At 38.5% G+C, this 13,898-nt stretch overlaps 1 long non-coding RNA gene across 7 annotated transcripts in view; it reads right to left on the bottom strand.

The window, feature by feature from the left end:
• The window catches only part of LOC145691106 (uncharacterized), a 471,970-nt gene that overhangs the window by 243,580 nt on the left and 214,492 nt on the right, over window positions 1-13,898 (bottom strand). For 2 of the 7 annotated variants that reach the window (XR_014132340.1, XR_014132339.1), the window contains exon 3: window positions 5,441-5,495. The exons of the other annotated variants lie outside the window; for them this stretch is intronic. This is a non-coding gene — a long non-coding RNA (uncharacterized LOC145691106). The remainder of the gene's footprint in view (window positions 1-5,440; window positions 5,496-13,898) is intronic. 7 annotated transcript variants of the gene reach the window in all.

Below are 13,898 nucleotides of genomic sequence, written 5' to 3'. Positions count from 1 at the left end.
ATGATACAAAGCCATAGAACCAGGAATACACCGAAAATACTTTGGACATGAAAAGAACTGGAAAAATTCGTAATTAATCATTTTACTCCAATAATTCCTTAATTATTCACCGAATCATAAACAACAAGCTCACAGACAAATTAATTTACACACTTTTCTTCTACATTATTAAAACAGCTACTAACGAAATATGCAAACACTTTCCATCCACTACAACATTCTCCTCCTTTTTTTTATTCAGGCGTATATCTATCTGGACATCTGCGCTGCCGATCGGAGCGACGTAATGACGTTTCATCCTCCTCCTTTTTTTCTGATAATAATGGTGGACCAAGATTTTTGGGCAAGGTTTCAGTTTCCATATACCACCAAAAATTATCAGGAGACCTATTTACCGCCGTTGGTATTTTTACATTTTCACTTGACCGGTTATTCACTGGTAAGTCGTTACGAGACTCTTTAATGTTCTCTGATTTCTGTCTTCGACTACGTAAGTGGTGTACATGTACAAAGGGTTACACTTGTTTTCTACCCACACTTCATACAAAGAGTTACCTATACATCGAATAATTCTTCCTGGTACAAATTTTGGGAAGTGAGAGGGGTTATTTAAGACCCATACTAATTGACCTTTACTGTATTGGTTCTGGTTGTAAACACCGTTGTCTTTGCTAGTATTCTGGTCATCTTTGCCTTTCCTACAGTCTTGATACGTGATATTATACCGGGTACGTGGTTCATATCGGAAGAGTAAACCGGCTGGTGAATTATGCAACTTTTCCTATCGTGTGAACCTAAGTCCATATACTATGTCTTCCAAGAACCTTAACAACTGCGAAGAGTAACACACAGAAAGTCCCTTTTCCATTAACTTCTTTTTCATCAAACCCTTTACGGTTTGCACCGTTCTTTCCGCTAGACCATTGCTCTGGGGATGCCACGGAGGAGAATTCAGTATCTCCACTCCCCTTTTTAGCCAATAGTCCTTGAAGTCCTTACCGCAGAAGGGCGGACCATTATCCGTTACCATGACTTGAGGCCAACCAAATTTATTGAAACAAGTGTTTAACTTTGTAATTGTTTCTGAAGTATTAGTAGAGTTCATTTGCCATACTTCTATCCATTTTGACATCGAATCTACTAGCAAAAGAAATTTTCTTCCAGCCAACTCGAAGAAATCTATATGGATTCGTTGCCAAGAATGTATTGAGTCTCTCCATGATATATATTTCTGTTGTGCTTTATTGTGTAGAGCCTGACAAGAAGTACATGTTTGAACTACGAAATCTATGTCTTGATCCAACGAAGGCCACCAATAATGTGACCTTGCCTCAGCCTTCATGTTTTGTGCACCTAAATGTCCATCATGTAATATTTGTAATATCATAGATCTTAAAGACGCCGGTATGACCAGTTTATGACCCCAAAAGAGACACTGTTGTTGCACATATAACTCATGACGTCGACGATAATAAGCTTTCAATTCCTTCACATTACCTGTAGATGGCAATCTTGAAGGCCATCATGAAGCAACCAGTTCTTTATCTGATTAATAGTAGAATCCAGAGTCGTTTCCTTGCAAATCCTGGCGAACAAGGGTGGATCAACTGTGATATTAGTAACAAAATTTTGAGATATTTCCCAATCACCCACTTCTTCTGACAATGGCAACCGAGACAAACAATCTGCTACTTCCACATGTGTGGAATAATTTATCACATAGTCATAATTAAGTAAGAGTAATGCCCACCTTTGTAAGCGGGGTGAAGCTAAAGTTGGTATGCATGTTTTTTCCCCCAAAATCAATTTTGCTGGTAGCGAATCCGTTTGAATCTCAAAAGGTCTACCAAATAGATATTTATGGAACTTTTTAACAGCGAATATTATTGCTAGGATCTCCTTTTCAAATTGACTGTAATTTTTCTCAGAATCAGTTAAGGTTGCTGATGCGCAAGCTACAGTATGCAGTTTTCCTTGTCTCCTGTTACAAAGTTGAGCTCCAACTCCGTACGCACTACTATCAGTGATGAGAACGACTTCAGCTGATTTGTCAAAAGGTTGGTTCCATTTTGCTTTCCTTAGCATGTCTTTTGATAATTGGAATTCTTTATCATGCACATTTGTCCAAACCCATCTCTGTTTCTTTTTTAATAATACAAATAAGTGAGGCAGTTTTAAAGAAAAATTTGGCAGATGCTTGTGAAAGAAGTTTAACATACTTAAATACGCTTTTAATTGAGACACGTCTTTTGGTGTTTCACATTTTAAAATTGCCTCTTGATGTTTCCCATCGGAAAAATACCGCTTGGAGAAATCGTATGTCCCAGATATTCAATCTCGGGTTGTAAAAATTGACATTTATCCAAACGTACTTTAACGTGATACTCTTGTAAACGTTTTAGCACATTATTCGTGCCTGAAATATATGGGGACTGCACGTCAATCCAAATGGTAACCGTTGTGGCTGAAAAAGTCCCCAAGGCGTATTAACTGTACGCCATCCGTAAATCAATTACCGTAAAAGCGATCATTCCCAACAAATTGTTAAAAATATCTTCTGGTTTAGGAAGTGGATAAACCATCTTTTCTAATACCTTGTTTAACGTCACCTTATAGTCTATACATAATCTAAATTCTCCATTCTTTTTCTTCACCACTACCATTGGAGTAGCCCAATCCGAGTACGATACAGGTTTCCAGATTCCTTGTTTGACTAAACTTCGACATCCTTCTTCACTTGGTCAGCAATAGTATAAGGAAATTGGTAATATTTTCTAAATATCGGAATGGCATCCGGCCAGGGGCGGATCCAGGACCGACTTCTGGGCGGGCGGTGGGTTGTCATACTGCTACTTTTAAGGGCTCCAAACTTTAGGATGGGTTTTATTTATATATATAATATAAGAAAGATTCCTCTTCTGGGGGGGCAATCGCCCCGATGGCCCCCCCTGGATCCGCCCCTGCATCCGGCATAACTGGAATCTGACACTTGAATCATACAATTGGCTGACTAACAGAATCCGAGAATACGTCAGAAAATTTCTGCCTTAATGTACTTCTAATATCATTCAGCATTGTATAATTTATATTAAGAACCGTATTGTCTACCGGCTTTTGAAACAATTCTCTCCAATTTTTAAACATGACATCAATCCATGGCCTCCCCATAATAGGATGATTTAACTTATCTGTGACAATCACCATAATCATCTTCCGATCAAATGTATCTTTCTGCACTAATACTGTGATTTGGCCTTGCACAATTAAAGATGAGCCTTCCGCTGCCTTTAAATGAATATCTGAAATTTCTAATTGAAGATCGCTAAAATATTTGTAATATATGCTAATTGGCACTACTGTGGCAGCAGCTCCTGTGTCAACCTCAAATTTCAACGGAATGTTGTTGCAAAATAACTGTATCCAACATATATTACTTCTATTTACCATTTGTTGTTTCTCTACCAAACTACTTAAAAAAAAAAAAAGTGAATTAGACTGTTTTATATTTTGGTTCGATTTCACCATGCATCGTCGCCAGTTGATAACTTTAGACGTTTTCATATAATTCCATATGATAGTAATACATTCTGCTATGATACAAAGCCATAGAACCAGGAATACACCGAAAATACTTTGGACATAACCCTCCAGTATATTTAGTTGAAAAGAACTGGAAAAATAATAATTAATCATTTTACTCTAATAATTTTTTAATTATTCACCGAATCATAAACAACAAGCTCACAGACAAATTAATTTACACACTTTTCTTCTACATTATTAAAACAGCTACTAACGAAATATGCAAACACTTTCCATCCACTACAATATGGAACTAAATCTACTATTCAGTAAAGTGGAATAATCTAATACGTAAGGGTTAACTTTCAGAAGTCAAAGTTGAGCTTTTAAACGACGTCTGTAAATACATTCATGTACACTCGTGGAAATACACTTAATAATACACAGCATAACTCGCGTATCTAGTTGGTATACTACAACAAGTCGTTGACTGATTCCAACATGGCATCTAGGAGATGTTACGAGCATCTTATACACAGTATTCAAAACAGAGTTTATCTTAATAGGAGGTTATCGATCCAAGCCGCCACATAAGAAGCTTTCAGGAATGCGTCAGTAGTACAGATACCGACTGTCTGTATGCATTATAGTATCCTACCCTCACTGTAGATCTTTGCGTATCTGGATTGTGTTTTTTGACGGAGCCCAGCTGGCGGTCAGGCGCCGTCCCATCATGTCCTAACGTTCTCAAATAGGATTTAAGTCCGAAGACTTAGCAGATGAAGGTAGTAGTCGTATGGCGAATAGACTACAGTGGGCTGCCCTGGTAGTTCGTGGATGCGCGTTATCCTGCTGAAAGATTAAATCTACAATTTCCAAATAAGGTCACAGAATGGGACTGACGACGCCACGAATGTACGATGACTATCCATATTCCCCTGAATGAAGCCATATAAATGGTTTGGGTCGCTGAAGCATCTTTATGACCGAGTTCGTACTCATACAGTAACAATTTACTTGTCAGACTTTGTTGAGCATCCATAATCACAACTAAAACTAACTGAAGATACTGACGGAGTGGCGGCCTCTGTGTTAAATTATCCGTTTGCCACACTACCTCTGGACAGTGGTGATATCTCTATGTTATCAGGTTTATCGCCGGTAAGCATTAATTAAAGCATAATTTATTATGGAAATTCTTCAAAATACAACTTAGCCCTCTGTGCTTCAGTTCAAGACAGAGTATCAGCATTTTCTAGTGGATAAAGAAATGATTCAAGTATATCGTTGTACCAAGCCGAGCAACCATTCTATACCTATCAACGCAGGGGCCGCGGAAAAGCGATGAGGAGAGGCAACACATGTCGACCACTAAGTGTATGCGAGAATCTCCAAGATTTCTGCTCAATCATACAAAGAAGGAAATTTCATTTCCTGCAGAGGAGGAAGTTGGTTTGGTAATCAAATGGAAAACATTTGGATCCCATTCCGTAACGATTTTGTATCAACGCAACGCAAAATCTGTGTTTCGGTATGCGATATTGTGCACGTTTTGCTTTGAGCTACTTTTTGCGAAGGCTGGTACAGAATGATACCATTGAAATTATAAGCGAATTATATGAAATCTATTACTTCTTTCAACATAAAATTAAGTATGATCATTATATTTTATCATATTCAATAGTTAAACTTATTTCGTACCTATTTTCAGAAATGTAGAGAGAAAAAAATATAATTCTTCAATTGCAATATTTTACTTATTCCACATGTTTTGATAATACTTTGTTCCTTAGTTTGATATTACCCACCAAAACAGAACATATGAGGTATAGGGGGGCGAAACAAAACAAATGATTGATTGAATTGTACTTATGTCTTACATCATCAACAGAGATATACGTATAATACGAGATCTTACCACTGTAGTGCAGTCGATCCTGGATCCGATGAACCAACAGCATGCACTCAGGCCACTAGAATAAGAACAAAAAGAACAAGAAACTTTTTTTTAACATCCAAAGAAGTTCCTGGACAACATTAGTGTCGCAATGACTCAGTAAGGCATCTAAATATCATCATGACAGCTGGGTTTTTTGATCTTCGATTGGGTGGGATTTATTCTCCAGTTTTATGCTGGTTCAAACATGTCTCGGTGGTTTACCCACCCACTTTCAAATGTGTTCAACCACATCTTCTCTCAATACCACTGTCATAGAACTGTAACCTTCACACCACAAGTAGGCCATTTTGGCCTAACGCAAAGGGAGAGTATACCTGTGTTTTTTACTTTCATAAAAGTAATGTTCTTCATCGTGTATCCGATTAGTGCATAAGTATTGAATAAAAGACGAGACATAAGTACACCCCTATATTTCACAGAGTAAGAATCAGTAGTACTCTTCGTCATTCAATGAACGTACAAAAGTCTGTTCAATAGTGAAGTATTTAATACTAATTTAAATACTAATTTAACTTTTAAAAAAATAATTTGGCAAAAGTTACATTCATCTTTGAAATTCTATGCAACTAAAATAAATTTGTAATTATAGGAAACAGATTGCACTCAACTTTAAAATGTTAAGAGACAGGTTGCCAGGAAACACCGAACCACAATGTTACTGTATAGCACATAGTTTTTTAAAATTTGTGTTGAAAATTTGGGGAAATTAGGGAAAAAGATGGTTCAGGCCACTAGCTCTCCTAAATATGACCCTAAGAATAGGCCTATGGCTGAAACAAGTAGAGACATATATGACAAGGATTACATTATTGTATTTAAATGAATTATACAACGTAACCAAAGAAAATTCTTGCCATTTTTGACATCCAATGAATCATACCTTCACAGAGAGGAAACGAAATGATACACGTGCGTGCCAAGCGATCGACAGTTAGTCTGACCATCGACTAATAGTAATACAGGCACGCTGACCACACACAACACTCATAGCACGTCGGGTGTTGAAGAGAAATGTAGGTATCGAAGCAGCTTGTTTCAGTGTGTTTGTTGTAAGGCTTTAAAGTCAGCCTGTCAACTGCAGCATCAAGTCACCGCATAATGACAGGCATTTGGAGAGAATGCTGTGAACGAACGCATCGCTAGGCATAGGTTCTAGAAATTTCGTTCGAGAGACGTGACCTTTCGGATAAACCTCGCAGTGGACGACCACATGTTGGATGATGAGGCCCTGAAAGCAGCCATCGAGGAGGACAGTGATTTAGCGTGTGATGAACTTGCAGAAAGGTTCCATGTTTTCACTGAAACACAGACTGCACCTGCATGGGTTAGGGAAGGCATACAAGTTAAGCAAGTGAATACCCCATACATTGTCGGCAGCCAACAAGAAATAACAAATGAGAGCCTGTTTGTTCTTACTCACTCGCATGTGAACATACCCATCTTTGAACGCTTGCTCACTGGTGACTAAAAGCGAGTCTTCTATGACACTCCCAAGCGTACTAGACATCGGTGGTCATCACGTGACTGTTCCTTACACCTCAAGACCCCCTGTATACCCATGAAAGGTTATACCCTCTGTATGGTGGATTGTCGTCCACCTGGTGAGACCACCATTGCCGACATCTATTCTCAGCAATTGCAAGGGTGCACCGTGCACTACAACAGAAGGAGTCAGCATTGATGAATTGCAAGGGTTTGCTCTTTCTGCACGACAATGCCAAGCCACATGTGGCAAAGACAACCCGGAAGATCCTTCAACTTGGCTGGCAGACATTTGCCATGTACCATATTCACCGAACCTTGCGTTAACAGATCACCCACCACCTGTTTTATTCTCTCGACAACCATCTCCGTGGGAGATCCTTGGCAAATGAGGGAGACCTGCGAAACGCACTCAAGGACTTCTTTGCCTCCATGACCGCCAAAAGTTTTATCACAAGAGTATTGTGCAATTGCAGGAACGTTGACAAGAGGTTGTACGTTACCGTTGTGCCTAAAATGAACTTTTGAAACTTTTCACCTAATAAAGCGATTTATGCTTGTTAATTTCTAATTTTTTTCCTGGAGGGCTCTGAATGAGTCACCTCTGTTACACTAACGAAGAAGATAGTGCGTCATTCAATACCTGGTCATTACACACTCCAGGCTAAACACGATATCCCATATTGCAAACTGAAAATTTTTATTGTAATTACCGCCTTCAATTTTAAAATCCTATCGAATTATTAGTAAGTATGAACTATTCAACTATTTTAATATTTCTCCAAACTAAAACAAACTAATTTTACATCGCACTTACTTTAGCCATGTATCTCCGAACAATCAATCTCCTCCAATTAATTTTTACGGTGCAGATATGGTGCAGATATTGTATAACTTCACCATTTAGAGGTTTTCATTATATTATTAACATATTATAAATAAACATTAAGAATTAGCATTTACAAACAAATCAAATTAAACAAGTATTAAAATGAATGGCATGATTTTACCAAAGGGGGACCATTCAAACAAACAACAACAACAAAAAATAATAACAATAATGTACATTACCGGTAAACGGTACGTTACAAGGTGTTAGATGCTGATGGAGATTACTTCGAAACTTAAAGGCACGTATTGTCCATTGTATTGCTCTTTGTTTATGACTGCTGCAGAACACCAAGAACTCTTTTGGTTATCTTGTAGTATGCCTAACACAGTATCCCTATTTTACTACAAATATTAGGTTTATATCTCAAAGTACAACCCGCGTAGAGAGAGAGAGAGAGAGAGAAAAGTTAATTCTTATAGCACTTTCATTAATTGGAAAAAATACAGATTCAGAAATATTAATACCACCAAGTAATCAGAAGTGGGAAATGTCACTCACCAGTTTTGCCTGTATATACAGCTATGACTGTCATCCAATGGTAATTTTTTTCATTGTCTTACACATAAATTAACAAGGCAACAAGTTTTGAGTAAAGGTGATTTCATTTTTTGTCAATATTCGAGACGAGACCGAGATTTTAGTGTTTGGGCTTGGTCTCATCTCGAATTACAAGTGTCTGCCTCGATCATGGTCTCGTCCCGATCGTCTCAATATATTGAGTATCAGTCTCGTTTCCGTTTGTATAAGTCTATCTCGATCTCGGTCTCGTCTCGAAATTTTGAGGCGAGACTCGAGAGTAATCTCGGTCTCGGTATCATCCTGAATCTCGAACACACCTGGATTATGTCGTGTCACTGCTACGTCCTGGGGGTTCGTTTCTGCATTTCTTCATGTACACTAGCGATGAAACCACCAGTGACACGACATTATCCACGCGAGCGGTAATTCTGTGGAAAGAGCACAGGCTTCTTGCAATATCACTATACGAGTACAATAACTTAAGTGCACAATATGCATTTGCTAGTTTCAGGGCCGGCGCGAAGGAGGGTCGAGCCGTGCCACCGCCCAGGGCGGCAAGTTTAATGGGCGGCAATATTTAAAAAAAAAAATACTATCAAAATATAATGCATCATAATATCCTCACATGGAAAATAAAATTGTGTTCAACTGAAAATGTAACTGAACTTAGTGGTAATTTTCTGCAACTAGTGGAACTCTGCAAAGTTTGACAGTATCGTCGCCGATCACATTAAAATAACCATGGGAGAACAAAATAAATACCACCATTACTTAAGAAAAGATATCCAAAATGAAATTATTCAAATTCTTAGTGAACAAATAAAAAGTAAAATATTGTCTTTGTTGAGAGCTGCAAAATATTTTAGTACAATACCAGACTGTACGCCATGTATTTTTGTTACAGATGAAATGACCATAATCTTTTAGTCGTATAGTAATGGAGAATGCCTTATAAAAATTTGCGAATACTTTCTTGGTTTCGTACCGGTAACAGACACCACTGGTCTAGGGCTGACAGAAGTAATAATTAAACGGCTAAAGGAAATGAACATTCTTATCGAAGACATGAGGGACCAAGAATATGACAATGGTTTCAATATGAAAGACAAACACTCACGTATTCAAAAGAGAATTTTAGAAATAAATTCCTGAGCCTTTTATGTTCCTTGCAGTAGTCATTCACTAAACCTTGTCATTAACGATGCAGCCACACCATCACAGTACGCCGTTTCATTTTTTGTATAGTTAAAGAACTTTTTGGCTTTTTTTTTCGTTCAAAGTTTGGGCTATACTAAAGGAACATATTAGCAGTCTGACTTTAAAACATTAAGCACCACAAGGTGGGGAGAGCCGAATTGATGCTCTGACTCCATGTAGATATCAAATAGGGGAGGTTTATGATGCCTCACTTCAAATAAGTAACGACAATAGAACAAATAGAATGGTCGCCCACGATGTTCTGTGTATAGCAAACCACCTGATTGACTTAACTTTCCTTAGTTTACTCGTTATCTGGTATGACTTTTTACTCCACATAAACATACGAGGGCGGGTCTAAAATTAACAGCACTTTTGCCATAACTTTTCTTACATTGCGCACTTTGTCTGTATATTTTATTGTTATACTGTTGTGGTAATGCTGTGAAAGTGAGATCTTAATTCCTCCATTTTTCTTCTTTCTGTTGCAGATATATCATGGCTGCTCCATTAGAAGTTTGCACCAAAGAGGAACAACGAGCAGTGATCCAATTCCTCTGGTCGGAGGGTGTCACAGGGTCAGACATTCATCGCAGACTATCATCGCAATATGGGAGAAGTGCACTATCACGTAAAACTGTGTTTTTGTGGCTCGAGAAGTTTAAAAGTGGTCGAACAAGTGTAACACATGAACAGGGAGCAGGACGGTCATCAACCTCCACTACAGATGACAACATTCAGCAAGCTCGAGAGATGGTTCTGGCGAATAGACGAATCACTATCGACGAGATAGCAGCTGCTTTGAACATCAGTCATGGCTCTGCCCATCAAATCATCCACGACGAGCTCGGTTTTCATAAAGTCTGTGCACGGTGGGTACCAAGAAAGCTTACTGCAAAACACTGCTCACTCGTGTTAGGGTCTGTCAACGCTTACTCACTCGCTTCAACAACGAAGGTGATGCATTTTTAAGCAGAATAGTCACTGGCGATGAAACATGGGTTCATCACTATGAGCCAGAATCAAAGCGCTAGAGTATGCAATGGAAACACCCTGGATTTCAGACGAAGAAAAATTTCAAGACTGAGCCATCCGCAGGAAAGGTTATGTTAACTGTGTTTTGGGACTCACAGGGGCTCATAATGGAAAAGGGAAAGAAGATCAACAGTGCGAGTTATAGTGAAATGTTGGAAAAGAACCTGAAGCCGGCAATTCGCAACAAACGCCGAGGTTTGTTGTCGAAGAAAGTTTTGTTGTTGCATGACAATGCACGGCCACACACGGCTCATCATACTATTGAAACCATCAAGCTGAAATTTGAGTTATTGGAACACCCTCCCTACAGCTCAGACCTAGGTCCATCTGACTTTCATTTGTTTAGGCCACTCAAGGATGCTTTGCATGGTCGCCGATTTGTCTCAGATTTAGACGTGTAAAATGCGGTGCAAAAGTGGCTTCACGACCAACCGAAAAACCTTTTATTTGGAAGGAATACGTAAGGTCGTTGACCGTTGGGTTAAGTGCATTGATAAGGAGAGAGATTACGTAGAAAAATGATGTGCATAGTATAACATAGCTTCATGTAAATAAACTGTAGGATGAAAAGTGTAGATAATTTTTGACTTGCCCTCGTAGTAAGCAAAAGTCTCCAAGCATTGATTCTCATGTTTTGGATGCAGTCGGGTTTCTTGAAAACATATCTGAGTGCTTTGAGAGGAGAGAAATGATGCAAAGTTTCAATCTTACTTAGTTGATGCGATAGAGTTGGCATCAGCATTAGATATGGATGATCCATGGATAGGAAATGAAAATGAAATCTTTGAGTTTTACGTCCCACGGTTATGCCGGTTAGGCTAAAGGAGACGGTGATGATGAGTAATGAATGAAATGGTGGAATGAAGAAAGTGGGAGGAAATGAGAGAACCCCGAGAAAACCCACGCACACGGTGTTTGTCCACCACAAAGTTCACTTGGCGGGGACTGGGATCGAACCCGGGACCCCAAGCACCAGATATCCATGGATAGGTAATACAGTGCATGCTCGAAGTTGAAAGAAGAAGAGACAGTTTCAGTACGAGGCAGAGGATGAAGCTATTGAAGATCCACAAATAAGATACAAGATCGATTTTTATTACAGAGTTCTAGACGTGATTGTGTTAGTTTTAAGAGAAAGGTTTGAGCAACTTAAACATCACAGCTAGTATTTCTATTTTCTTTACGATATAAGTAATCTTAAAGACATGCCACCTGCATTTTGTCTGAAAAGTGTACTAAACTTACCACCATTTTAACACACGAAGAATCGAAAGAAATTAACCCCACTGATTTGGAAGACGAGCTGGAAGTGTTATTCTCTATAATTAAGCCTAAATGTTCACTAAAAGAGACTTTAATTAAGGAATATGACTTTGCTCCCAATGTCAGTGTTGCACTTAGAATTTTATTAATATTACCGGTAACAGTGGCAAGTGGAGAAATAATTTTTTCCAAACTTATGCTTATTAAAAACTATCTGCATTCTTCCATGTCTGAAACAAGTTGAGTGATCCAGCGATGATATCAATAGAACACAAATTGACCGAAACATTGGATTACGCGAATGTGATAAAGGAATTTGCTCAATTTAAAGCAAGAAAAGTTTTCTTTTCTTTTTTTTTTTTTCAATTAAGGTATGCTAGATTTATATATCTCTCTTGTGTTTTAGTACATTATAAGGCTTAGGCGAATCACTTAGTTTTCTCGTAACACCTGATTCACTGCATTATATTTATGCTCCATATTCTATTGGAAACACCGTTTGATATAAAATAAGCTTAAAAATTAAAATTCTTAGTCGTGACTAAATCATACATTTTTAATTTTATTTTCTGTATGTACTGCTGTATATCACAGATATACAGCTAAAGCGAGTATACTGAATATTGCCTCATGTATGGAGTCGTTTAAATATTACTTAAGCATTGGAGAGAGGCAATTCAATTTTTTTGTTTACTTTTCCATTTCATACATGTTTTTAAATGAGATATCTTAGTTTTTCGTGACCCTTGAACGCCTTCTGTCAAAATAAGGTTTGCGGATTAAAGGGCCGGCGTGTGAAAGTACTGCCCAGGGCGGCAAAACTGCTAGCGCAGGCCCTGGCTAGGTTACATAGGAGACGCCAGGATTTTGGTAATGTGGGTGCAGGCTAGAATGGGAACACATAAGATTGTTGCCAGAACGCCACAGTGGGTGCAGGGGATGCAGCTGCACCCATATTAACTTCGATTTTCAGATTTCCTACAATAATCCTTTCTATTTTGTATATTTCTTGTTTTCTAGAAAATCAGCGAAAGAGACAGATAAAATTGTGACAAAAGTTTAAGAACAATGTGCTGTCTCCTCGAGTTGTGTTTATGAGTGTTCTAAACGTTTCCGAGAAGGATAGGACATCATGGAAGACGTCCCCGAACCGATCAAGACAATGCTCATGGTGTCCTTCGACTCTGAGGGTCTCATCCATAAAGAATTCCTCCTTAAGGGCACCACGTTAAATACAATACGTACATGAGAATATTGAAACATTTGCTGCAACAGATCAAGTAGGTACGCTCCTAGTACGCCATGCAAGGGGACTGGACCCTGTTTCACGAAAATGTCCGGCCACATACTGCCTTTCTGGTGCAGCAGTTTCTGGCCAACAACAGAATTATGTCACTCAATCGCCCACCCTATTCCCCAGGATTTGTCTCCTCCGGACTTGTTCCAGTTCCCAAAATTGAATTCGACCCTGAAGGATCAGCACTTTTCGAACGTTTCGGACATCCAACGTAATGTTACGATCCGGCTGAAGGCCGTCCCTAAAGATGAATATGAAAGGAGTTTCCGGGACTTCTACAGTCGTTTCAGAAGTGTATTACCATCAACGGGATTACTTCGAAAGACAGTAACTGCTGTTTCAGGTAAGACAACAATCCATTCGAAATATAGACACATTCAACGAACTTTCTGGAGAGGGGTTGTATAAACAATAGAGGATGACTTAGAAGGAGGTTTCGCGAAACAGAGCTCAGAAAAGAATTGTCACTTCCCTGGACTTCTTTTTGCTGCAAAGTTAGATGAAGAGAAGAATACGAAAAAGATCTTTGTTCAAGATAACATATCTGGTGTATATTGTGACTATTACGGAAACCTTAGAAACTCATATTAGTGCGACTGGCTAAAAAATGGGATTCAAACCCATTACATTACTTCGAGGGTAGAACAATGATGTAAGAATAATTCATAAATGAAATTAGCTGTTTGTTTTGTTTACATAAATAGTTTATTTAATTTGATTTGATTTTCAGT

Source organism: Thermobia domestica, chromosome 1, assembly GCF_964235325.1.
Source record: "Thermobia domestica chromosome 1, izTheDome1.hap1.1, whole genome shotgun sequence".
NCBI classification, from domain to species: Eukaryota; Metazoa; Arthropoda; class Insecta; order Zygentoma; family Lepismatidae; genus Thermobia; species Thermobia domestica.
The sequence above is the reverse complement of the archived record's forward strand: the minus strand, read 5'-3'. Positions and strand labels throughout refer to the sequence as shown.